Source organism: Bubalus bubalis, chromosome 4, assembly GCF_019923935.1.
Source record: "Bubalus bubalis isolate 160015118507 breed Murrah chromosome 4, NDDB_SH_1, whole genome shotgun sequence".
Lineage (NCBI taxonomy): Eukaryota > Metazoa > Chordata > Mammalia > Artiodactyla > Bovidae > Bubalus > Bubalus bubalis.
The window spans coordinates 119,944,306-119,961,582 of record NC_059160.1 but is presented as its reverse complement, the minus strand read 5'-3'; the positions used below and the strand labels follow the sequence as shown (position 1 = coordinate 119,961,582).

The 17,277-nt window shown below is 37.9% G+C and overlaps 1 pseudogene; it reads left to right on the top strand.

Annotated features, from left to right (window-relative positions):
• The first annotated feature begins 8,670 nt into the window (after window positions 1–8,670).
• The window catches only part of LOC123333370, a 105,043-nt pseudogene continuing 96,436 nt past the window's right edge, over window positions 8,671–17,277 (top strand).

Sequence of the window (17,277 nt, the reverse complement as noted above, 5' to 3'; positions counted from 1 at the left end):
AACTGTTGTTGGAGAAAATGAAAATGATGACAGTACATGGATATCACATTTATTGTGTGTCAGACATTGTCTAAAATATGGTACATTAGTTTTGACCACTAAATAAGACTTGTGAATTTCAAAACAACCAGTCTCATATTTTACAAAATGAAATGGTAGCATATAAGAGTTAAGAAACTTGTTTGAATTAACACAGCCTGCTGGTGATGAGTTAGATTTGAGTGACAATGAGTGACAGGAATTGAATTTAATTTAAAGTCAGAGAGAAATATTTTCTGTAGTGTCATAGAAAAACATGTTTTTCACAGTTCCATCATTCTGAATGTCTGTGCTGTTTAATGAGAGTAACATAAGAATAAATGAAAACACAGCACTCAAATTTATTTTAAAAAGCAGGAGGAGTAATATTTTTAGAGGCAGTAGTACTTCCATCATTATGTTCAAACTGAAGATCATCATCAAACTGAAGATTAGAGGTCATGAGTCACCACAAGAATTTTCACATTTTGGAAAACATAAATGGACATTGAAGCAAATAAAGCTCTATCTTCAAGTTTTCCAATGATTTCAGTTTGATGCTGAAATTATTGGCTTTGTGTTCAATGCTGTGACCTGGTAAAGTAATTACGCCATATTATAATTTGTAGTGCCCTCACTGTTGTTTTCTTTCCTGTTTGACTGTTTATTGTTTGTCTCGCATACTGCCACTGATGCTCTCAATATAGTCTTTTAAATTCTTTGATCAATATCTCTATTAGGAATATTATAGCATTAAATGCTTATAGAATATCTGAATTACAGAGAAATTTAAAATATATTTTGCTCAACTATTCCACATTCTATAATGTTTCTCAAGAAAATCAGAGAATACAGTAATAAATACAAGTGGTTACATTATCACCCTCAAAACTTCTGGTGACAGGAATATTGAGTTTGATTAAAACTACAGGTGATAATCTTGCTTTGAGTCATACAATTATTTGTATACATTATTTTGAGAAAGCAAAAGCATCTTTTACTGGTAAGCAGTTTATAACAACAGAAGCATATTTATTTAGCAAAGATTTTAAAATAAGCTAACCAATAACGGGCACACATCTGAAATATTCAGATTAATAAAGACTATTAGTTCGACTCTCATAAACACAGATGCAATTTTAGTTTTATCTGACCATGTGAAGGGAGAAATAGTTCATTATTTCTTGAACAGCTTAATGGTACTTTTGACACTCAAAAACTGTATTTCCTATATGCAGAAAAGGGAATGGGTGGGAAGTGGAAAAGAGTTAGTGACAGACAGACTGGAACAATGAAAGAAGGAGTTGGAAACATAGATTTAAATGCAGTTCCAAGGTTTGGCATTTACTGTATGACCTTTGGTGAATCACTCAGATTTTATGAGCCTCAACTTCTTTATCAATAATAGTGACATGATAATATATATTTTATAGGTGTATAAGTATTAAGTTAGGAAATGACATTAATATAATTAGCACAAAGTCTGACAGTTCTGGAGTTCAAAATATATAGCTTTTCCAATCCTCATCCTTTTTAATTCTTAGCACTCTGAATAATTGGTATTATTTTTAAACACATATTATTTTAAAGAATCTAAGAAACAGGTCAAGGTCCAAAGTTGGCAGCAACAAAAATGAAGGAACAATTTGTGATGTTGAAGAATAGCTCAACTCTCTCTCTCTCTTTTTTTTTTTTTCCCCTGAATTTCCTCTTGGCCCTGTTCATGTTAATTCATCAATCACTATCCTTCAATAAATTGTCTCCATTTCCCCTTTGTTTTCTCATTATTATCTGATTCTTAATAATCATCCAATTTTATTTATTTATTTTTATTTTATTTTTTCTTTGTGAAACTATTTTGGTCTATTTTTTTTCCTTTATTTTATTTTATTTTTTAACTTTATAATATTGTATTAGTTTTGCCATGTATCAAAAAGAATCTGCCACAGGTATACATGAGTTCCCCATCCTGAACCCTCCTCCCTCCTCCCTCCCCATACCATCCTTCTGGGTCGTCCCAGTGCACCAGCCCCAAGCATCCAGTATAGTGCATTGAACCTGGACTGGTGACTCATTTCATATATGATATTATACATGTTTCAATGCCATTCTCCCAAATCATCCCATCCTCTCCCTCTCCCTCTCCCACAGAGTCCAAAAGACTGTTCTATACATCAATGTCTCTTTTGCCATCTCGTATACAGGGTTATTGTTACCATCTTTCTAAATTCCATATATATGCGTTAGTATACTGTATTGGTGTTTTTCTTTCTGGCTTACTTCACTCTGTATAATAGGCTCCAGTTTCATCCACCTCATTGGAACTGATTCAAATGTATTCTTTTTAATGGCTGAGTAATACTCCATTGTGTATATGTACCACTGCTTTCTTAGCCATTCATCTGCTGATGGACATCTAGGTTGCTTCCATGTCCTGGCTATTATAAACAGTGCTGCGATGAACATTGGGGTACACGTGTCTCTTTCAATTCTGGTTTCCTCAGTGTTTATGCCTAGCAGTGGGATTGCTGGGTCATAAGGCAGTACTATTTCCAGTTTTTTAAGGAATCTCCACACTATTCTCCATAGTGGCTGTACTAGTTTGCATTCCCACCAACAGTGGAAGAGGGTTCCCTTTTCTCCACACCCTCTCCAGCATTTATTGCTTGTAGACTTTTGGATCACAGCCATTCTGACTGGTGTGAAATGGTACCTCATAGTGGTTTTGATTTGCATTTCTCTGATAATGAGTGATGTTGAGCATCCTTTCATGTGTTTGTTAGTCACCTGTATCACCGTCACTTTTTTGCTATCTCCTGGATCCAAGTGAAAAAAGAATTGTTAAAAGGCAGAGGGGAAAGAATAGCTTTAGTGCAAAGAGAAGATTGTTTCCTTTCTGAGGCGCGAAGGTGTCACATCCTCTACATCTGGCTGTTTAATGGAAAATCCAGGTAGTAAAGACCAAAGAGGACAGATTTTGTGTCTTTGTCTTTTTATTTCACTGTCTCTGCCTGTCAGATGGGGAAGACTGAATATGAATAATTGCATCTTATTAAGAAAGCCATTTTTGAAATTGTGGGGAATATTGTCTTTTCCTCAAACAGAAAGGAGCAGATTTTACAAAAATTTCAGTGACTTGTAAGTGACAAAATTAAAATAAACCCAAAAATATTTTTATCACTTAAATTCAGGGTGAGCACTGAGTCAAATAATAAAATTGAAAACAAAGGCCTTTATAATCACTACATAGCAATTATTCTTAGTGTCAAACTTCCATTAAAGGTTGAAGAAGAAAAGAAACACAAAAGTAGTGAAGTGGAAATATCAGAGAACATATGTGATGCTGCTGATGAGAATGGATTGTTTCAGTGAAGAAAGAGTGGAGGAAACAGCAACCAGGAGTTTCCTGCTATGCAGAATGAGAGTTCTGATAGGTAATCCTATATCAATATTTAACAGCACATCCCTTGTTATGTTCCTATAAAATAATTTCTAACTTGAGCTAATGTTTGTGATGTAAGATTTTATATTTTACTAGAGATATGGTTATTTTTAATATTCTTGTCCTTTAGCCTTATTCCTAGAGTTCCTTTGTTAACATACCACCGTGTTACATATTAGAGTATTCTGGATTTGACTGCATATTTGCCTTAATCAGTGTGTTGTATATTTAAATTTGTTTTGTCACTAATGAACATCCTTTCATTTCAGTTTGAGGATGTCTTTCAGCATTTCTCATGAGGTGGGACTAGTGGTGATGAACTCCATCAGGTTTGCTTTGTCTGGGACAGTTTTTATTTCTCTTTCATTTCTGAAAGACAACTTTTCTGGAAAGAGTACTCCTGGCTGACAGGTTTTTCTCTCCCAGCACTTTGAGGTTGTCCATGGAGGGAGGCCAAATTGCTGTTGGTGGCGGGAGAACCGATGAGGCATTGGTCTTTCAGCTGTGGTGCTGCTGTCGCCGCATCATGCGGGTGGTTTAAAAGTGAGCTCTCCTCCCCTGGCCAAATATCTCCTTGGTTTCTTCTTTCATGGTATATGTGCCTCATGTCATTTAAAATACCACCTAAATTAAGTGTGGCTTTTTCCTGTGAATTCTCTTTTTCATTTTTTGGGGCTGTTCTGGGTATTTGCCGCCACAGTGCTTGGGCTTCTCAGTGTGGTGTCTTCTCTTGATGCTGAGCGTGGGCTCTAGGGTGCTGGCTCCAGTAGCTGTGTAGCATGGTTTAGTTGTGCCATGGCATGCGGGATCTTCCCTGACCAGGAATGGAACACCTTCCCCCTTTATTGGTAGGTGGAGTCCTAAGCACTGGACCACCAGGGAAGTCCCTAAATTCACCATTATTATATTTAGAAGCAAAACAAAAAATATAGTGTAAATCTACTTATGACTCCCATGTCTAAGAATCAAGGTGGTTAGCCAGTGGACTCCAGGTTTGCAGTGTAGCCCTTGAGGTTCTTCTCAGTGTCTTTCCAGATGCATCTCTCTATTCTCTTCCATGTATTTTGTGCTCTTCCTTCCAGGTTCCTCAGAAACAACCCAGATGCCCTGTGCCTGATGTTTGTGCTCACATTCGAATCTCCAAGTAGAATGATTTTCTCCCTTTTCTGTTTCTCATGACCTCCTTTCTTCACTTCTTTTGCAAATCCTTCCTTATTTCATTTATCACTTTCATATGTCAACTTTTATATATCATATTGTATAATAATCATATCTGGGTTTGAAGGAAGAATTTGTTTTCTTGCGTATGGTTGGTACTCTATAACTGTTTTGTGAATTAATCAATGCTTTAAGATGGGTAAGAGTTGGAATTTTATAAGAATTGGTTTTTTTAAATTGTTTATCAGTTGAATTATTAGAAAACATTGGCTCTTTTGTGGACTTTTTAAAGTAGCGATCCTGGTGTGCACAGGAAGGAAGTAAAGAAAAAGAACGATGACAAATGGACACCAGAAGAAGGTGTGGTTGCACCAATATTTGAAAAGACCGATTCACTGACTGGTGCTCTGCTGCACGTGAATGATGACAGCATTTTAAGGGAAGTGGATCATGGTGATGACAGGTACATTCTCCAGATTCTTTGTTTGTAGGGGAAGAAATATTAGCACTGAATACTTCTTCTGGAAATAGAGCAGCATTATACAATGCTCAGGCCAAGACAAGAGACTGCTCAACTCTAGAGGACGAACACTGCTGAAAGGTTAAGGTAAGGACCAATGCCTTTCGCTGGAGGTCATTTCAGTAAATAGTCCCCTTGGAAGCTGGACTGTAATGAATACACATTCAGTAGGGAATGTGTAAACATTCAGTAGGGAATGTTATTAGGGCAGGCAATGAAGAACTGGATGGTAACTAAGAGGAATGTGGAGTTCACAGGTATTACTTGTTTTATGTTAAGAAGGGAGCTTTCAGAGTATGTATGCTATTGGAGGGAGAAGACAATGGCAACCCACTCCAGTACTCTTGCCTGGAAAATCCCATGGACGGAGGAGCCTCATAGGCTACAGTCCATGGGGTCGCTAGGCATCAGACATGCTTGAGCAACTTCACTTTCACTGTTCACTTTCATGCATTGGAGAAGGAAATGGCAACCCACTCCAGTGTTCTTGCCTGGAGAATCCCAGGGACGGGGGAGCCTGGTGGGCTGCCGTCTATGCAGTCACACAGAGTCGGACACAACTAAAGTGACTTAGCAGTAGCAGCAGCATGCTATTGGAAATGAGCCAGCAGAGGGCGTGTTTATTTAGTTTAGTCTTGTTTGCATTTCCAATACTAGAAAGCTTATTGATTGTATGACATTATCTTTAAACTATTACAGTAAAATAAATGATGTTAAAGCTGGTTTTAGAAAAGGCAGAGGAACCAGGGATCAAATTGCCAACATCAGCTGGATCATGGAAAAAGCAAGAGAGTTCCAGAAAAACATCTATTTCTGCTTTATTGACTATGCCAAAACCTTTGACTGTGTGGATCACAATAAACTGTGGAAAATTCTGAAAGAGATGGGAATACCAGACTACCTGAACTTCCTCTTGAGAAATCTGTATGCAGGTCAGGAAGCAACAGTTAGAACTGGACATGGAACAACAGACTGGTTCCAAATAGGAAAACGAATATGTCAAGGCTGTATATTGTCACCCTGCTTATTTAACTTCTATGCAGAGTACATCATGAGAAATGCTGGCCTGGAAGAAACACAAGCTGGAATCAAGATTGCCAGGAGAAATATCAATAACCTCAGATATGCAGATAACACCACCTTTATGGCAGAAAGTGAAGAGGAACTAAAAAGCTTCTTGATGAAAGTGAAAGTGGAGAGTGAAAAAGTTGGCTTAAAATTCAACATTCAGAAAATGAAGATCATGGCATCCAGTCCCATCACTTCATGGGAAATAGATGGGGAAACAGTGAAAACAAGTGTCAGACTTTATTTTGGGGGGCTCCAAAATCGCTGCAGATGGTGACTGCAGCCATGAAATGAAAAGACACTTACTCCTTGGAAGGAAAGTTATGACCAACCTAGATAGCATATTCAAAAGCAGAGACATTACTTTGCCAACAAAGGTCCATCTAGTAAAGACTATGATTTTTCCTGCAGTCATGTATGGATGTGAGAGTTGGACTGTGAAGAAGGCTGAGGGCTGAAGAATTGATGCTTTTGACCTGTGGTGTTGGAGAAGACTCTTGAGAGTCCCTTGGACTGCAAGGAGATCCAACCAGTCCATTCTGAAGGAGATCAGCCCTGGGATTTCTTTGGAAGGAATGATGCTAAAGCTGAAACTCCAGTACTTTGGCCACCTCATGCGAAGAGTTGACTCATTGGAAAAGATTCTGATGCTGGGAGAGATTGGGGGCAGGAGGAGAAGGGGGCGACAGAGGATGAGATGGCTGGATGGCATCACTGACTCGATGGACGTGAGTTTGAGTGAACTCCGGGAGTTGATGATGGACAGGGAGGCCTGGCGTGCTGCGATTCATGGGGTCACAAAGAGTCAGACACGACTGAGCGACTGAACTGAACTGAACTGTACATAATACTTCTGTTCATGTATAGTTTTATGGTAAGGGCTTGTTCATTGGTTCTGAAGTGTAATATTTCTATGTAATGGAATATGCAGATGATTGCTTAAGTTAATTATATCATGTATAGACTTTCAAAAATTACATAATTGTGAATTTACAAACACTTAGGCTATACTGAATAGGATATGGTCATTTCTTGATGATTCTAGTTGATAGTAAATTGGTGAGTAGCTATGATTTTGTAAGGTGCTCTGAAACATCACATCATATTAACTTCATAGTTGTTTATAGATTCCAGGGAAAAGGGGAAGATTTTGTTTATATTCAATAGAAAAACATTAGCAGTCTTTCACAAATTATTCCTTTTACATGATTAAGATCTAAATGTCAAAACCCGTGCTTCCTTTACTAAGCGTGTCATTAACACATATTGTGTGCTCAATACATGTATGTCAGATGCACGAAGAAACAGCAGAATGGGTGAATGAATGCCTATTGATGAATTTCTTTACAGAAAACAAAACGTTGTTGACAGTAGATTTGCAGGCTTGCCTACTTCTGAAGTCTTTTTAATTTTTTAGAAATATGTTTGAAGATTCAGAAATCATTATTTATAGCTATAGGTAGGCCTGAAATAATAGTATAGATACATTTGCTATCATATTACTTAAAAAAACTTTTCAGTATTACTTTCTCAGCATATTTTGGAAGAGCAGTGTTGAAGCCAGACTTCCCGGGTCTGTTGGTGACATGCTGAGTGGGCTTGGGCAAGTTTCTCAGCCTTTGTGTGCTCCATTTCTTCCTATATCTGTCTCCCAGAATGACTGTGAGGATTAAAATGCCTTTACGACATGTCAAGTGTTTCTAATGATGCATGGCCGATGCATAGAACGTCCTCAAAAAGCTAATATCTTGGTTATTCAAATGGATTTCTTTCTTAGAAGGACTGAAGGAATACCTCCCAGAAAGGTCATATTGCCATAAAAGTTATTTCCTATGGAAAAGGACAGGTGCAAAAAACACTGGTATACTGTTTCCTATCACACAACGCAAGTAACTTTATGTTTTTCCTTTTCCTTGGATCTAACTTTAATACTTTGTTAATATTACTGATATATTTTCTGTGTCCTTTAATGCTGCTCTTATTTATTTCTGCATCCTTTATAGACAATTACTTGCCAATGCAAAGGGCTTATATACAAAAGAAAAGTTTAGGTATTGTTTGTATTTTTGAATATTTAATATTAGCCTGAAAAGAATCATTTGTTATTTTAGGTCTGCAAGGAAAACACCATATGAAAAGAAGACGGTATAGTAAAAAAAAAAAAAAAAAAAAAAAAAAAAAAGAACTTTCAAAAATATCCTTGTGGAAAATACTTTGTCAAAGGAATAGTGGTAAAATAGAAAATCTTCCTTTGTTGTAGAGAAGTTTACTTTGAACACATCATTTAGAAACACTGTTGATAAAGTTATCCTTTTGTTAAAAATCTCTTCTGATTTTGTTTTGATACAGAGATTTATTACCTCTGTACACTTGGTGTATTTATACATATTTTAAGGGCATTGTGAAACAGTACTGTTTACGTGTAGGTCAAAGAACAAATTAATTACATGAACTAACTGATGACTTAACTCAGTCGTCCGAGACTGTTTCTGAGGATGGTGACATGCTTTACTCTATGAATTCCACATTGCAAGTAGAATCTCTCAACATGGGGTGTAAAGGTAGGACTGCAGTGTAAATGTTAATGGAAAGCCTGTCTGTGTATAGAGTAGAGATATATGCACACCTCGTCAGTACTGCTCTAGAGCCAGGGATATGTTACAGTGCTGTGCATCTCAGAAGTTTGATTTGCATTAAAAGGACATGAAAGTGAGTGTATACTCTGAGCCACAGGCCTATGATACTCTCACTCACTCTACCTTCTGTTGACTCTTCTTTCCTATGCCTTCACCCACGGTCAGGTCAGCATCATTTTCCTCCTAGAGTAACTGAAATAATCTCAGGACTTCTTTCCCTGCCACTCCACCTGGCACAACCTCGGTCTGCACAGCAACTGTAATTATTGCCTATTTTTAAACATTCAGGTCTCATCATGCTACCCCCTTGCTTCAAGCCCAACTGTTGCCTCTCTTTGCTGTGTGGTTAAAGGTCACAACTGTGTGGTTCCATCTGGTTTTAGTTTTCACACTTCTTTCTACATGAATTCCAGAATCAGCTTGTCAGTTCCCTAAAATGTCTGCTGGTCTTAACGTTTTCATTTTCCTTCAGTTCAAAATACTTTGTACTTTCTCTTTTCATTACCTCTTTGATCCAAGGGTTATTTAGATCAGTGTGACTTAGTTTCCAAATATTGAGAGTTTTCCAGAGATCCTTCTGTGCTCTTGCTTCTCATGATTCGTTAGGTGCATCCAGAGGGACCCTGGGGTTAGGGCTGATTATTTTATGCCTTGGAGGCAAGACCTTGCTGACTACCCTGTTCATTCTGCTGGTACCTAGGAGTTTTTCCAGCCTGGTTCATGAGAATAGATAGAATTCCTGGGACTGAGTGAGCACCAATCACAGGTTTCTATAGTCTTTTCAGATGGTTTCTCCCTGGTCTCTGGTGGTTTCTCCCAGATGGGCTCTGTTCGTTCCTCTGCTGAATACCCGAGGGGCTCCTCCTCAGATCTCCAGGGTCCTTTTTCTCTCTCTTCCACTCTCTCCTCTCTATGGTTCTGATCTGTGATCTCTGCCCACTTTGGTTTCACCAGACTCTTAGCTTCATCACCTCTGTCAGGGAGTCTGGCTAACTCAGCTTCCATTCCTTCTCCCTGTGTTGGGGCCTGGAAATTCTCTCAAGGCAGTAAGCTGGGGCATCCCTTAGGCTAACCTCATGTGTTTCCAGGATCATTGTCTTCCATTCTCTGAGGATCATTGTCTTCCATTCTCTGAAGTCCTTTGTCATGAAAATCATTGTTTAATGTATTTTGTTGGCGTTGTTTTTGGTCGCTCCACTCAGGAAGGTAAATCAGTAGCTGTTCACTCTGTCTTGGTTAAAAACATAATGGCACTTGGAGACTGTCCACAGGGTTGTTCTTCCTACTCTACTTACTACTTCCTGCTCATCCTTCATTTCTCAGTGTGACATCTCTTCCCCAGGGAAATCTTTCCTGGACCCAGTCTATGTCAAGTTCTGTTATGTGATCATAGAACTCTCTTTTCTTAGAGTATATATCTGAGTTCATAATTATTTTATTTGTCTTTGTCTTCTACTAGACTTAAAGCTAAACAAGAGCCAGGGGCACCTGTTTTATTTGCAGAGCTTAGAATAATGTCTTCCACATTATAGACCCTTAATACTTGTTCAGTGCGTAGATGAGTGAACCTGAAAGGCACAGTCCTTTATACTCAAAAATTACTCACATAATTTTTTTTGTTTCTATCTTTGTTTTCTTCATCTTGCAGATTCTGTTAGCTTGTTGAAAATTCAGGATACAATTCTTTTGCATGAAAGATTAGTAGATTTTCAAAGAAGCCAAAGAAGCCACTGTGAACTACTTAGAGGATAATTTTACAGAATGAAAAGTAAGGTTCATGGGCTAAAAAAGAGCTGTCAGAAACCAAAGAAGTGAAATCACAGTTACAGCATCAGAAAGTGGAATGGGAACGAGAGCTCAGCAGCTTGAGGGACTGTACACCTTGCTTTTAAGGAAACATTTGAACTATTGTTTCCTTTAATACTGCAGAAACGTAGACATGTTATAAGGACTAATTTGTCCTCTAGGATTTTACAGAGGAGAAAGTGTTACTAGTATTGTGGAGTGTGAAATTCTTGGAAATAATATAGTAGGTTCCTAACAGTGAATGCTTCTAATAACTTAATGTATGTTTTTTCCAAATCATCATTTTCATGACCATACAGAAGTTCACCATAATGGAAAGCCCATTAAAGATTTACCAAATTCACTTTCAGTTGTTTTTCACTTTTCTGTATTCTATTTAATACTGCAAGGAGCACCTTTTCTATAAATTCATTTCTACCTTTCTAATTATTTTAAATACATTTTCTTTAATAATATTGTATAATTTGGTCAAAGTATGAGAACTTAAAAATGGTCTGTGATCTATATTTCTAAACTATTCTTAGGAAAGTTTATATTACTTTACATTCCCACCTGCAGATTTATGAAGCAGCCATTTTTCTCAAGAGAAAATGAAAACAAAATTTTATGCAGTTTTATTCTTAACCCTCTGTCTGAAAACAGTGACCATTTTAAAGTGTTTTTCATTGTATTCCCCCCACGTTTACTATTTTAAACATTGTGAACGAAAGTTATTGCAGCACTGAATAATCTCATGATTTTCTAAGAAGAGCTTTAAATTTTGCAGATTCACCTTAAATCAAGAAGAAAAGAATAGAAGAAATGCCAAGATGTTATATGAAAAAATGAGGGAGCATTTAAGAAGAAAAGAAGACCAATATAGTAAAGAAGTTGAAGTGAAACAGCACCTAGAACTCACTTTCCAAGCAGTAGAAGTGATAGTGAAGACTGAGAGAAATAATCTGAATCAGGTAGAGTAATCTTTGGTGAAAATTTCAAATTTCTAACATGATTTTATCAATATTATTTATAATATCCCCCTTTAAAAAATACTATTTATTTAGTGTCATTTTGTTCAGTGTTATAGGAAATTTTAGGTTAATTGTTAAAAACAAAAGAAAAGAATATCTAAAGTTCCCAAAGTAACAAGGCTGGAAATAAGAATTGTATGATCCTGACATGCTGGGTGCACTTTTTCAAGTAGACGGAGGAAGAGGTCACGTCAGTAGCTCACACAATAGATCCTGAGAAACTACAGGGTTGAGAATGATGTAGAAACTGGAGGTTAAGCTCTCAGCCCACCTCAGGCAACCGATTCTTCAGCCTTGATGGATCACTCATGAGTGAATAGGTCTAGAAGAGAAGGGGCGCTGGGAGGGACCCATCGTGCCTAATTTTACATCAACTTGCCTCTGGCCTTCAATCTGGTATGTGGCTGAGGGTCGTGGATCCCCCTCCCTCTGTGCCTGTCAGCCCTCCAGTCTACCTGCCCCATGAACAGCTCAGAGCTGGCTCCAGCTTTCCCAGCTGCATTCTCCCTCACAGCAGAGTCCTTAAGGACAGGTGATAACTGGCGTCCTCAAGAGGTGCAGGGATTTTTTTTCCAGCAGTTGCTAGAAATCAGACACTCTTGAAATTGGTTGTCCTTCCTTCTGCAGAGTTCTCAAGTGGCATCTCACAGCAGAGGAATTTGCTTCCACACCCGATGTCCCTCTCAAACATGGACTGCATCCCATCCCTGAGGTCCTAGCAGCAGATCTCCCACAACAAAAAGCTCTCGGGAAGAGTTCGGGAAAGTAGTATTTGTAATTCAAATCCATTTGTCTAGAGCAATCAGGTAGTGACATACGATGGCCTCATCCAAGGAGAGGCCTTTAATATTTTCCATAGGAATCAATCTCAAATCTTTTCTGACTATCTCAGAGGAGCTGGCACCCTGATTGTGGTTTAGGCAAGGAAGACCATGTGTGTTCCACCATCGACTGTGCTACCTGACCAAGTCCCTCTGCTTTGGAGTGAACGTGTCAGTTACTCCATGCATGTCGTCACCTTCAGTGTCTGAATCAGAGTCCATTCTTGGCTCCACTGTCATTTCTTTAACCAATACCCTGTCAAAGACCTTTTCACCTCATTTACTGTTTTTCATTTTGTAAAAACTGTGACATCAGTTCTAAAAACACTTTTGAACACTTTAAAAACTTGTTTCTTTAGAATAAATTTATAAAAGTGCCTCCCCTGCACCAAGCCAGGGAAGGGGGGAAAGTCTTGCTACCAATTAAAGATATTCTGGGTTTTGGTAATGATTTCACTTCCTCGATTGATCATTAGGTTATTTATCACTTCCCCTAATGGTAATGAGGAAACTATAGGCAGTTCAGAGACCACATTTTGGATGGGATTTTTCTACTTGTGAGAAAATGAGCACTCTGCTCTGTGAGTGTCCTATTTCAGTACAAGGAACTTTTGAAAACAGTGATAGATATGGCATAATATATATTTAGTGATAGTTATTAAGTGTTTTTCATTGTCTTTTTCCCATCTTACTATTTTAAACATGGAGAGATAATGAAAGTTATTGCAGCAGCAAATAATCTCATAGTTTTCTAAGAGCTTTCTAAATTTTAGCTTATTTACCATTAGTGTATGTACCATGAATGAAATAGGAAGCTTATTTTGTATTGATATGTTTGTAGTAGAGACATGTGGTTTGATGTAAGAAGACTGCTGCTGCTGCTGCTAAGCTGCTTCAGTCGTGTCTGAATCTGTGCGACCCCATAGATGGCAGCCCACCAGGCTCCCCCGTTCCTGGGATTCTCCAGACAAGAATACGGGAGTGGGTTGCCATTTCCTTCTCCAATGCATGAAAGTGAAAAGTGAAAGTGAAGTTGCTCAGTCGTGTCCAACCCTCTGCTACCCCATGAACTCCAGGCTCCTCCGTCCTTGGGATTTTCCAGGCAAAAGTACTGGAGTGGGGTGCCATTGCCTTCTCCGTAAGACTAGTAGAGTCCAAAGACCTGGCGAAAAGGCTGCAGCTTACTCATATTCTTAACTTTTTCCTTTCCAGAATCATTACAGCTCATGAGTTAATTAATGTTTGTAGAAGTGCCTAGTACAGTTGTCAATAGGTGTAATTCTTGTAATTGCCTATTAAAATGTTAGAAGGTAGCATATTCTCAAGGAAAAACCTTTTGTACAAAATTTAGTCTATTTATACAGAGTTAAGGCTCTTACTGTGAAGTAGATGTATAGGAGGTATCAAATGCTGCGTTTATAAACCTAGCAAGTGGTGTGATTTATTGAATTATAGTTGATTAATAATATTCTGTTAGTTTCAGGTATACAGCACAGTGATTCAGATATATTTGTATATGTGTGTATATATTATATAAATGGGGCTTCCCTGCTGTTTCAGACTGTAAAGAATCTGCCTGCAATGCAGGAGACCTGGGTTCAGTCCTTGGGTTGGGAATATCCCCTGGAGAAGGTGGAGAAGGCAATGGCACCCCATTCCAGTACTCTTGCCTGGAAAATTGCATGGGCAGAGGAGCCTGGTAGGCTGCAGTCTGTGGGGTCGCTAAGAGTCAGACACGACTGAGCAACTTCACGTTTACTTTTCACTTTCATGCATTGGAGAAGGAAATGGCAACCCACTCCAGTGTCCTTTCCTGGAGAATCCCAGGGACAGGGGAGCCTGGTGGGCTGCAGTCTATGGGGTCGCACAGAGTCGGACACGACTGAAATGACTTAGCAGCAATAGAAGCAGCAGCCTGGAGAAGGAAATGGCTACCCATTCCAGTATTCTTGCCTGGGAAATTCCATGGACAGAGGATCCTGGCAGGCTATAGTCTATGGGGTCCCAAAGAGTTGGACATGATTGAGTCACTAATACACATACACACTCACTCACACATATGCTCATATGTACATACATATTCCATTTCAGATTCTTATTGCAGAATATTAAGTGTAGTTCCTTATGTTGTACAGTAGATCTCTGTTGGTTATTTTATATCTACTAGTGTGTATATGTTAATCCCAACATCCTAATTTATCCCTTCCCCTACCCTGCTTTCCCCTGTGGTCACCATAAGTTTTTTTTCTGTGTCTATGAGTCTCTTTCTGTTGTGTGAATAAATTCATTTTAGATTCTACATATAAGCAGTATGATATAATACTTGTCTCTGATTTATATCACTTAGGGTGATAATGTCTAGGTCCGTCCCTGTTGCTGCAAATAGCATTATTCCATTCTTTTTTATGGCTTACTAGTTTTCCATTATATAAACATTCCACATCAGATGCAATTTTTAAGTGTAGTCAGATCTATAAGTCTTTTATTTTAATCCTTCTGGGTTTGTTGTAGTTCAGAGAGAAGTCTTTCCAGTTCTGAGCTTCTTGAAAAGTTTCTTGGAATTTCTTTTTGACTTTCGTGGATTCATTGCCCTACATTAAATTTTTGAAACTTTGGGAATTTCTGCTTGTATAAAGTCTGAGGATTGAATTGAATCTTATTTTTTCCTGTTGGAGATGCACTTGGTGCAGTATTTTCATTGTATAAACATACAAGTTAGTCTTTCATTTCAGAAGAAATCATGGAATGTCACTTTATTGAATACTAGCTAAAAATCTTCTTTGTTTCACTTAGGTTTATGATAGTTGTGAAGAAACAGAAGACCTGTTGCACAAAAAGCACATGCTGCAGGAGGATATTGCCATGCTAAGACTGGAGATAGATGCACTGAAAAATCAGCATCGGGAAAAGGAAGAGAACTATTTTGAGGACATTGAAATTCTCAAAGTAAAGAATGATGATCTTTAAAAGGCAATAAAACTGAATGAGGAAACGTTAACAAAAACTATATCCCTCTATACAGACTAGCTTAATGGTCCGACAGCTGAGAATACAATGCTAAACTCTAAACTGGAGAACGAAAAAGAAAGTAAACAAAGACTGGAAACGGAAGTGAAATCCTACCGTTCTAGACTGGCTGCTGCCTTACATGATCATGATCAAGGGCAGACATCAAAAAGAGATCTGGAACTTGCCTTCCAGAGAGCAAGAGATGAGTGGTTATGCTTGCGGGACAAAATGAAGTATGATGTGGCTAATCTAAAAGATAACAATGAGACGCTTTCCCAGCAACTATCTACAGTGGAAAGTATTTTCAATAAGCTGAAAATCAAGCTGCATCACATGAGAGATGATCTTAGAGAAAAGACTTTGATGTTAGAACATGTCCAGAGAGATCTAAGGCAATCAGAGTGTCAAAAGCAGGAAACTGAACACATGTATCAGGATGAACAAGGCAAAGTGAATACATACCTTGGAAAGCAGGAATCCTTAGAGGAGAGATTATCTCAACTCCAGAGTGAAAACATGTTGCTCCGACAGCAACTGGGCAATGCACGAAACTGAGCCGACAGTAAAGAGAAGACAATCATTAGCATCCAAGACCAGTTTCAGCAGATCATGAGAAAACTTCAGGCCAAATATGAGAAACAAGGTCTGATGCTGGAGAAAAGAAACAGGGAGTTAATCAAGGAATGGAATCATTTAAAAGAGAGAATGTATTGGTACTAAAATGAGGAAGCAGAAGGAGAAGTGAGCATCCAGAACGAGAAATAATTCTCAGACTTCCTGAAAGACAGTTCAAAGTGATTCTTGTTTCTGGCTAAATGTTGAATCTAGTTGAATATAAAAAATACACAGGCTGTGAATCTATGGTCTCTAAACCAGCCTAAAAGCATACCTTGTATCCAGCAAATAAAAATTAGACCAAAGAAATCCTTTACTTTGCGTAGGGACATTGTGTCATTTATGAAATGTTAAGAAATTTAGTTCTAAATTGTTAACATAGACAGGTACTTGTTACTTACTCTTTATTAAGGTAATAATTTTAATTTTTATGTTACCACATTTCAGTATCATGACGAAGCAGATAAATGAAATGCTCAAATCTGAAATAAATATTTTGAAATGAAGCTTCAGTTACCTGGATTATCTTGATAGTCAATTCCAGGTTTCCCAGAGGCTGTATTTTATATATCGTACTTTGGCTTCAGTAGCTTGTCATAGCTTTTTGTTATATTCGTTGGTACAATTTTATTTTTATTCATGTGAATTTGAGTTAATATGGGAAACATTTTAGCCTTGATTCATTTATTCTTAAAGCCTCTCAACTCTTCAAATGCATCTACTTATCATTAAATCATAATTTGGGACTCAGATGGTGAGCTTTAGCAAAACTATTCTTGATTTAATCTTCCCACTGCTATTTATGATTTACTTTAACATTTTTACAAACAATTTGCTCATAATTATCATTTTAAGTATCAATAACTATCATTTGAATACAAGCTTGTCCTCTAAAAATGAAGGATGGCACGATTCGTGAGCAGCAGGAATCGAGTGAGTCAGGGAGAGGGTTGTAGGAGCTGCAGTCTGGAGGCAGGTAGAGGCCAGGTTATCGAGGCTCCTTGAAGGCCACGGGAGCAAGCTCATTTTTTAAATTTCATTTTTCTTTTATATTGGAATATGGTTGATTTACAATTTTGTGTTAGTTTCAGATGTACAGCAAATTGATTCAGTTATTCGTACACTATATCCATTATTTTTCAGTTCCTTTTTCCAGGTAGGTGACTACAGAATA